Source organism: Trichechus manatus, unplaced genomic scaffold (assembly GCF_000243295.1).
Source record: "Trichechus manatus latirostris isolate Lorelei unplaced genomic scaffold, TriManLat1.0 scaffold00087, whole genome shotgun sequence".
NCBI lineage: Eukaryota > Metazoa > Chordata > Mammalia > Sirenia > Trichechidae > Trichechus > Trichechus manatus.
The window spans coordinates 7753343-7762630 of NW_004444023.1; positions in this window are offsets into that span (position 1 = coordinate 7753343).

The following is a 9288-nucleotide window of genomic DNA, read 5'->3' on the forward strand; positions in this document are numbered from 1 at the left end:
TTGGCTGAGTTCTTCATCTCTTCATTTGATGTTTTAGGGTTTCAGGATTGTTGTATTCTCTGTTTGGCTTAGTTTTTTTGATCTTTGCTGTGGAGAGACGGTGTGGTGCTTCTGCCTAGAGTGCCATTTTGCCGGAACTCCTACAGTTAGTTTTTACCATCACAGTCAACCCTGTTAGTAGTCATTACTCACAACTGAATTATATAATCCTATCAGCATCTTCCACCACGTGTCAGCAGCAAGGAAACAGCAGTCAAGAAATCAAATGATGCATTGCAGTGGCAGATCTGCTGCAGAAGATCTCTTTAAAGTGTTATGCCAAGATATTTGGAACACAGCTACCTGGCTAACTGACTGGAAGAGATCTATATTTATGCCTGTTCCAAAGAAAGGTGATCCAACCAAATGCAGAAATTATCAAACGATATCATTAATGTCACACGAAAGTAAAATTTTGCTGAAGATTTTTCAAAAGTGGTTGCAGCAGTACATCGACAGGGAACTGCTAGAAGTTCAAGCTGGATTCAGAAAAGGACATGGAACGAGGGATATCATTGCTGGTGTCAGATGGTTCCTGGCTGAAAGCAGAGAATACCAGAAAGACGTTTACCTGTGTTTATTGATTATGCAAAGGCATTTGACTGTGTGGATCATAACAAATTATGGATAACATTGCGAAGAATGGGAACTCCAGAACACTTAATTGTGCTCATAAGGAACGTGTACATAGATCAAGAGGCATTTGTTCGAACAGAACGAGATACCGCGTGGTTTAAAGTCAGGAAAGGTGTGCATCAGAGTTACATCCTTTCAGCATATTTATTCAGTCCGTATGCTGAGCAAATAGTCCGAGAAGCTGGACTCTATGAAGAAGAATGGGGCATCAGGATTGGAGGAAGAGTCATTAACAATGTGCTATTATGCAGATAACACAAACTTCCTTGCCGAAAGTGAAGAGGACTTGAAGCACTTACTGATGAAGATCAAAGACTACAGCTTTCAGTATGGATTACACCTGATGCCATGGATTGAATTGTGTCCCCCCAAAATATCTATTAATTTGGCTGGGTCATTGTCATGCATTGAATTATGTCCCCCCGAAAAATGTGTGTATCAATTTGGCTGGGCCATGATACCCATAACTGTGTGGTTGTCCTCCATTTTGTGATTGTAATTTTATATTAAAGAGGGTTAGAGTGGGATTGTAACACCCTTACTAAGGTCACATTCCTGATCCAGTGTAAAAGGAGTTTCACTGGGGTATGGCCTGCACCACCTTTTGTCTTACAAGAGATAAAAAGAAATGGAAGCAAGCAGAGAGTTGGGGTACCTCATACCACCAAGAAAGCAGTGGCAGGAGCAGAGCGCGTCCTTTGGACCTGGGGTCCCTACGCAGAGAAGCTCCTAGTCTGGGGGAAGATTGATGAGAAGGCCGACAGAAAAAGAAAGCCTTTCCCCGGAGCTGATGCCCTGAATTTGGACTTTTAGCCTACTTTACTGTGAAGAAATAAGTTTCTCTTTGTTAAAGCCATCCATTTGTGGTATTTCCGTTATAGCAGCATTAGATGACTAAGATAGTCATGATTCCCAGTATTGTGTGATTGTTCACCATTTTGTCATCTGATGTGATTTTCCTATGTATTGTAAATCCTGTCTCCCTGACGTTAATGAGATGCGGTTAACGGCAGTTATGTGGACTCAATCTACGAGATCAATCTACAATTTAAGCTAGTCTCTTTGGAGATACAAAAGAAAGAAGTGAGCAGAGAGACAGGGGGACCTCATACCACCAAGAAACAAGAGCCAGGAGAATAGCGTATCCTTTGGACCCAGGGTCACTGCGCTGAGAAGTTCCTTGACCAGGGGAAGATTGATGACAAGGACCTTCCTTCAGAGCCACCAGAAAGGGAAAGCCTTCCCCTGGAGCTGACGCGCTGAATTTGGGCTTGTACCCTACTAGACTGTGAGAGAATAAATTTCTTTTTGTTAAAGCCATCCACGTGTGGTATTTCTCTTATAGCAGTACTAGATGACCAAGACACTGCAACATAAAGAAAATAAAAATCTTTACAACTGGATCAATAAGCAGCATCCTGATAAACAGAGACAAGATTGAAGTCATCAAGGATTTCATTTTACTTGGATCCACAATCAATGCCCATGAAAGCAGCAGTCAGGAAATCAAACAACATATTGCATTGGGCAAATCTGTTGCAAAACACCTCTATAAAGTGTTAAAAAAACAAAGATGTTGTTTTAAGGACTAAAGTGACCTGACCCAAGCCGTGGTGTTTTGAATTGCCTCATTATGCACATAAAAGCTGGACAGTGAATAAGTCAGACTGAAAAAGAATTGATGCCTTTGAATTATGGTGTTGGCGAAGAATATTGAATTCACCATGGATTGCCAGAAGAACGATCAGATCTGTCTTGGAAGTGGTACAGCCAGAATGCTCCTTAGAAGCGAGGATGGTGAGATTTCGTCTCACATACTTTGGACATGTTATTAGGAGGGACCAGTCCATGGAGAAGGACATCATGCTTGGTAGAGCTAAATCACAATGGGTAGTAGCCTTAGGCTCAAGAGTTCACACACACCTCCTGGCACTTCAGACCAGACAGCTCCTTCACTGTCTCATCCCTAGCCCCCTTGGCCTTGGTCTGTGGGCTTCACCCGTCAACCCAGGAATCCACACAACTTCCTGCATTTCTAACCAGTCAGCCCTTCTCTCATCCCTACTCTCCTTGGGATAGGTCAGTGGGTGCCTATGGAACATGTCCAAACTCAGCCCATCTATTCATTGATGCACTTTCCCCGCTTCCATTCTTTGAGTGGACCCAGGTGGTCACCTCAAGCAAGTATACCAGGCTGTCTAAAATCACCAGTTCCCTTTAACTTCCGTTCCTGGAAGGAGATTTTGATGGGCATTGACTTTTCCTGCCTCGATACATCCAAGGGCAAACTGCTTGGTAGCTCAAAATTCAAAAAGCAGTACAGTCATCTTTTGTTTTTTTTCTGCAGGTCCTTCCTTCAAATACAAATCTTCTGTTGTCTCAGCAGTTCTGGGTAGTTCTGCATGTGTTTTAGAATGCAAATTTCCTGGGTGGGGCACAGATTTTCGACTTAAGGCCCCAGTATTCTATATGCAGGACTACTGTATTCAAACCAACAGTTTATGTTTCTTTCATGCAAATTTCTGGTTCCCCTTTTAGCATATCCAATCAAGTGTTGGCTGAAGGCAGAGTTAACACACTCTCCATAATACCCAATATTCATTTCCATCTTACTTATAGATCTGCTTTACAACAGTATGGAAGAGAAACATTCAGTATTCATAGTATATTCAGATAAACACATAACCCTTTAAAAAAATATATTCTAGTTTTACCTTCTACACCCTTTAATTATCTTTCAGTTCATATGAAAGGCATATGGCCTTGGGCCTCTGAATGGGTGGAACCAGTAGACCCTGGACCTCTAGCAATCATCTTGCTTATCTGGCCTGGCTTTTGGCCCAGGCCACTACATCTGTCTTAGTTATCTACTGCTGTTATAACAGAAATACCACAAGTGGATGGCTTTAACAGACAGAAATGTACTCTCTCACAGTGTAGGAGACTGGAAGTTCAAATTCACAGTGCCAGCTCCGGGAGAAGGCTTTCTCTCTGTGTTGGCTCTGGGGGAAGGTCCTTGTCATCAGTCTTCTGCTGTAGGAGCTTCTCGGCACAGGGACCTCAGGTGCAAAGGATGCACTGCGCTCCTTGCTCTTCTTGCTTGGAGGTAGTGAGGTGTCTCGCCTCTCTGCTTGCTTGTCTTATATCTCAAAAGAGATTGACTCAAGATACAACCTAATCTTGTAGATTGTATCTTTCCTCATTAACATAACTGCCTCTAATCCTGTCTCATAATCATCATACAGATTAGGATTTACAACACATCATATCACACTAATTGGAGGACAACCACACCATACTGGGAATCATAGCCTAGCCAAGTTGACACGTTTTGGGGGGACACAATTCAGTCCATAACAACAGGTAAAGAACAGCAAAAGTAACTGTCTAAGAATTAAAAGTTTCATTTCCCAAATCCCTTTGTTCTTTCTCTTACAAAGTCCCATGCTTCATGAGTGTGGAACCATGGCAAAGAATCCCGCTTCTGATACCAACTGTAAAAATGTTGTAGTGGCAGCGTCTGACCTCCTTTTACTTCACAAGGGGGAAGGAGAATCAAGATCAGCATCCCAAGATTGATTCCTATGAGAAGGAGGTCAGACATGCCTCCATCTCATCTCCATCTTTACCAATTCTACACCAACTGTCCATCCCATGGCACTCTCTGCTTCTCTGCTGGGTTTGATAATTCATTGCAGTGGGCACACAGAACTCACAGACAATACTTACGATTATGGGGTTTATTAGGAAAGTAACAGGTTACAGTTCAGGTTCAGGTATACTCAGGATACGGTTCTTCTTTCAGGACAGCCTCTTCTCAGTCATGCCTGCTGGCACACCTCTCTCTGGCCTCTCAGCCTCTGCCCTGCTGGGGCATGTGTTACAAAGCTCTTTTGCTCTGCTAATAAGTGCCCGGAGGCAACCCACTCTGCCAGTAAGCCTGCCACACCATCTCCTGCCAGTCTCTAGTGTGGTCATTTCTCTGCCACTGCTTCTCACTGTCTTCACTGTTATAGCTCTCTCTCTCGGTCTCCTGGTTCCAGGAGCTTCTCAGTGCAAGGATCCTGGGTACAAATTACATGCTCCTCTCCTGGCTCTTCTTTCTTGGTGGTGATGAAATCCTCTCTTCCTGCCTCTGAGATGTCTCATTTTAAGCTTAGCAGGATGACAAAACTGACCAGTCCCCTTGGTGGGCCACAATTATGTTATGTGCACTGTCCTACCCAATCATTTGGGTGGGCGTTTCAAACCATGGCAGGAAAGGCTACACAAAAGTGATCCATTGCACTGCAGGTTCTGAGAAGTAGCGGTGCTGCTTTAACAAATACCTACAATGTGGATGTAGCTTTGGAATTGGGTAATGAGTAGAGGCTGGAAAAGTTTGTTTTTTTTTTTTTTTTTTTTTTTAATATAACACTTTATTGCTTTTTCAGGGAAGGTTTACACAGCAGTTTAGGTTCCCATTCAACAGTTTCTACACAGATTGTTCAGTGACATTGGTTACATTCTTCACAATTTGTGAACATGCTCAATATTTCTGTTCTGGTTGTTCCCTTTCCATTAATCTTGTTTCCCTGACCCCTTACATTCTTACCTTTGTTTTAAAATAATTGTTGACTGTATGGGCCACAGGCTGGAAAAGTTTTAAGGTGCCTAATAGAAAAAGCCTAGATTGCCTTGAAGAGACTGTTGGTAAAATTATGGATGTCAAAGATAATTCTGGCAAGGGCTCAGAAAGAAGGTAGGAGAGCTACACAGAGCATCTCTATCGTTTTAGAAAATACATATGGTGCAAGCAAAAGAACGTTGCTTGAAATTTGGACATTAAGTGTGCTTCTGGTGAGGTTTTAAAAGAAAATGATAAATGTGATTGGACATTGGAGGAAGGGTGATGCTTTTCATGCAGTGGCAAAGAACTTGTCTGAATTATGTTCAAATATTTTGTAGAAGGTAGAACTTGTAAGTGATGAACTTGGATATCTGGCTGATGAGATTTCTAAGTAAGATCTTAAAGGGGCCTTATGGTTCCTCCTTGCAACTTACAGTAAAATATGAGAGGAAAGAGGTGGACTTAAAAGTGAACGTGCAAAATGAAAACAGAACTTAAAAGATTTGGAAAATTCTGTTGTACAAACTAAGGACACATATCATAGAATGTTCACCAAGGATGTGGCTATGCAATCTTTTGTTAAAGAGATTATGCCTGTGCCTGATGGTTCTAACGGGCTACCACAGCAGAAAGCCCATAGCTTAGACTGAAGGGGATAGAGAAAGAACAAAAGGAAGTAATGCTGTCTGCCTGTTGGAATTCTATAGGCAGGAAACAGGCCAACGGAGCTACTTCTATTGTCCTCAAAAAATCCCTGGAGGAGCTCTGGGATCAGCAGAACTGTTGGAAGGAGTACAGGAAGCAGGGTCTTCTCGGTTTCTAAGGGTGTGGCCATGCTCTCCTGATCGCAGAGGGTTGGGGCACAGCCTCCTAGGTTTCAAAGGGTTGGGTCTTTGTGACCTTCGTTCTAGAGTGTGGGTTGTCTTTAAGCTGTGCCGGGGCATGGGGCTGCCCCCCAAAGCTGAGGGGTCAGGACTGCCATTCCCAAGGGGCAGAAGAATGGGGCCTGCCGGGACCGAGGGGGTGGGGTCGCCTCTCAGATGGTCTAGGAGATTGGGGCCACCCAAAGGCAAGGGAGCATAGTTGCCATTCCAGTGGGCCTGAAAGGCAGAGCTAAAGCCCAGGGATGAGGAGCCTCCACCCAGAATCCAGAGGGTGTGGCCAGCATCCAGAGTCTGGAGGATGGAGCCATTTCCCAGATGGTCCCCAAACTGACCGTTCATTATTTATCCTCTGGCAAGGTGAGCCATATCCCAGTTTATTAGAAAGTCATGTGTGTGCAGTTCCCATTGGTAGTTTTAGGAATGGCATGCAGATGAGCTTAGGAATTTGGAGTAATTCTACCGAAGTATGTATGTAAAAGCCCTTGACTGCTAGAAAGCATGGATTTCATCTGAGTTATTTCTCTGATTAATTCTTCACGTTCTTTATGTATGCCACTTCTCTTTCTCTTTTAGTCAGTTTCATTAAGAATGTGTATTTTATTGGTCTTAATCAAAGAACAAATTTTTGGTGTATTGGGGCTTTTCATTTTGCTTTTGATATTTTTGGGCTCTTCCATTCCTTTAATTTTTCTAAATTTATCTTCTTTTCAAAAATGTACAATTTAACTAGTATAAAGGCAATATATGTATAACTGATCTCTGCCTCAGGCAAGAAATAGAACTTTGCTAGCATCCAAGTGGTTATAGCAAGCATTTCCAGACATTTCTTTATAGTTTTACCATGTAGCTAATTATTCCTAATCATTATAATTTATCTAGTTTTGCCTATTTTAAACTGAGTATAAATGCAATCGTATATAACCCCCTTTTTTTTTTTAAATCAGGATTGGTTTCCTCAATATTTGTGAGAGTCATTCATGTTGTTACACATAGATGTATCTACTTTGCTCTTGTAAAAAATGGTGTGGCTGAGGTATCTGGCCTCCTCTAACTTCACAATGGGGAAGGAGAATCTAGATCAATAGCCCAAGGTTGATTCCTATGAGGTGGAGGTCAGACATACCTCTCTCCAACCTTTTTACCAATTCTGTTGCTATCCGTACCTCCCAAAGCACTGTCTTCTCTGCTGAGTTGGATAATTCAGTGCAAGGCCCATACAAACTCACAAACCATACTCACAGTTATGGAGTTTATTAGGCAAGTAAAAGATTACAATTCAGGAACTCAGGATACAGTTCTTTGATCAGGGCAGCCTCTTCATAGCCATGACTGCAGGCAGGCCCTTGGTCCTTGGCCTGGCCTCTTCCCTGCTTCAGCAAGTATTACAGAGTTCTTTAGCTCTGCCAATAAGTGCCCAGAGGCACCCTATGCCTCCAGTAAGCCTAGGCCCAAAGGCACCCAGTTCTCTCACTCCATGGGTCGGCTAACATAGCTCCACCAAGTGCCCAGAGGCACCCCACTCCACCAGTAAGCCTCTCACTGAAAGATGCTCACCTCTTTTGTTCCATGGGTTGGCACACCTACCGTAGCTGCCTTACTCTGTCAGCTGGGAATCCCAATGCGCCGTTTCTCGCCTATCTCCAAGTTCTGCTGCCACTGTTTCCCTGCCTCCACTTCTCGCCATCTCATGCCATCTGTGCTGTTACGGCTCTCTCTCTGTCTCCTGGGTCTAGAAGGTTCTCAGTGCAGGGACCCCTGGTCCAAAGGACATGCTTCGCTCCTGTTTCTTCTTCCTTGGTGGTAGTTAGGTCACCCCGTCTGCTCTGGTACTGTCTCTTTTAAGCCTAGCTGATGGGAAAAGTAACCAATCCTTTGTTAGGGTTCCATATGCCCTATTTGCATGGTCCCACCCACACATGGGTGCCTTGCACCTTATTTGCATTATTAGCAAACTGTCCAATCCCATTGGTGGGCTGTAAGCACCTTATTTGCTTATTTGATTGTCTGATTCAGGATGGCCAGTACCTGTCCATTTGAGCTCACTGATGCTTAGAATATCAATGTTTATGTGTTCCATTCCATTTCTGATGATTTCCAATTTTCCTAGATTCATACTTTGTACATTCCACGTTCTGATAATGACTGTTTGCAACTGTGTTTTCTCGTTTTGAGTCATGCCACATCAACAAATGATGGTCCTGAAAGCTTGACTTCATCCACGTCATTAAAGTCAACTCTAGTTTGAGGAGGCAGCTCTTTTCCAGTCGTATTTTGAGTGCTTCCAACCTGTGGGGCTCATCTTCCAGCACTATGTCAGACAGTGTTCTACTGCTTCTCATAAGATTTTCACTGACTAATTTTTTTCAGAAGTAGACTGCCAGGTCCTTCTTTCTAGTCTGTCTTAGTCTGGAAGCTCAGCTGAATCCTGTCCGCCACAGTATGACAAACTGACAGACGCGTGGGGTTATTTGCATAGTACCACTCAGTCATTTGGTGGGAGTTACAAGACCATTGCTACAAAGGTCATATAAAAGCAATCCATTGCACCACCTTGGGTTACTACAAATAATTCTGCTTTGAAAATATTGGTACAGGTCTTGTGGTTCAAATGTGCACTCATTATAGGGGGATATATACCTCAGACTTAGCTTGTTATTTCAGACTGTATGTATAATTTTAATCTGCTAGATTGTGCCTTAGTGTTTTCTAAAGTGGTTGTACAACTTTACTATTTCTCTAACAGAATAGTCTTCAGTTGATAGTCAGTGCTTTATGTGCCATGTTTAAAATACGTTTCCAGACCCTAATGTAAACTTATCTTCTCAAAGCTTCATTGATTTGTCATTGAGAGTCACACTTGACCATGAATTGATAGTTTTGCGTGTCATGAGGTAGGGATCAAGCTTATTCTTCTTCTTTCACATGTATATCTGATTGTCTAATAGCAATTTTTTGAAAAGACATCTTTTACCCATATCTCTGCAAATTTTGAATCTTAGGTATTTGTGCGCATGGGTGTAAAATATTCTGTGGCTCCAAATAAAGGGACAGTCAATGGTATTGAGGGCCTTTTGTTAAGCAACGTGCCAGGAGCAGTGACAACATCTGGACCTAGAGATA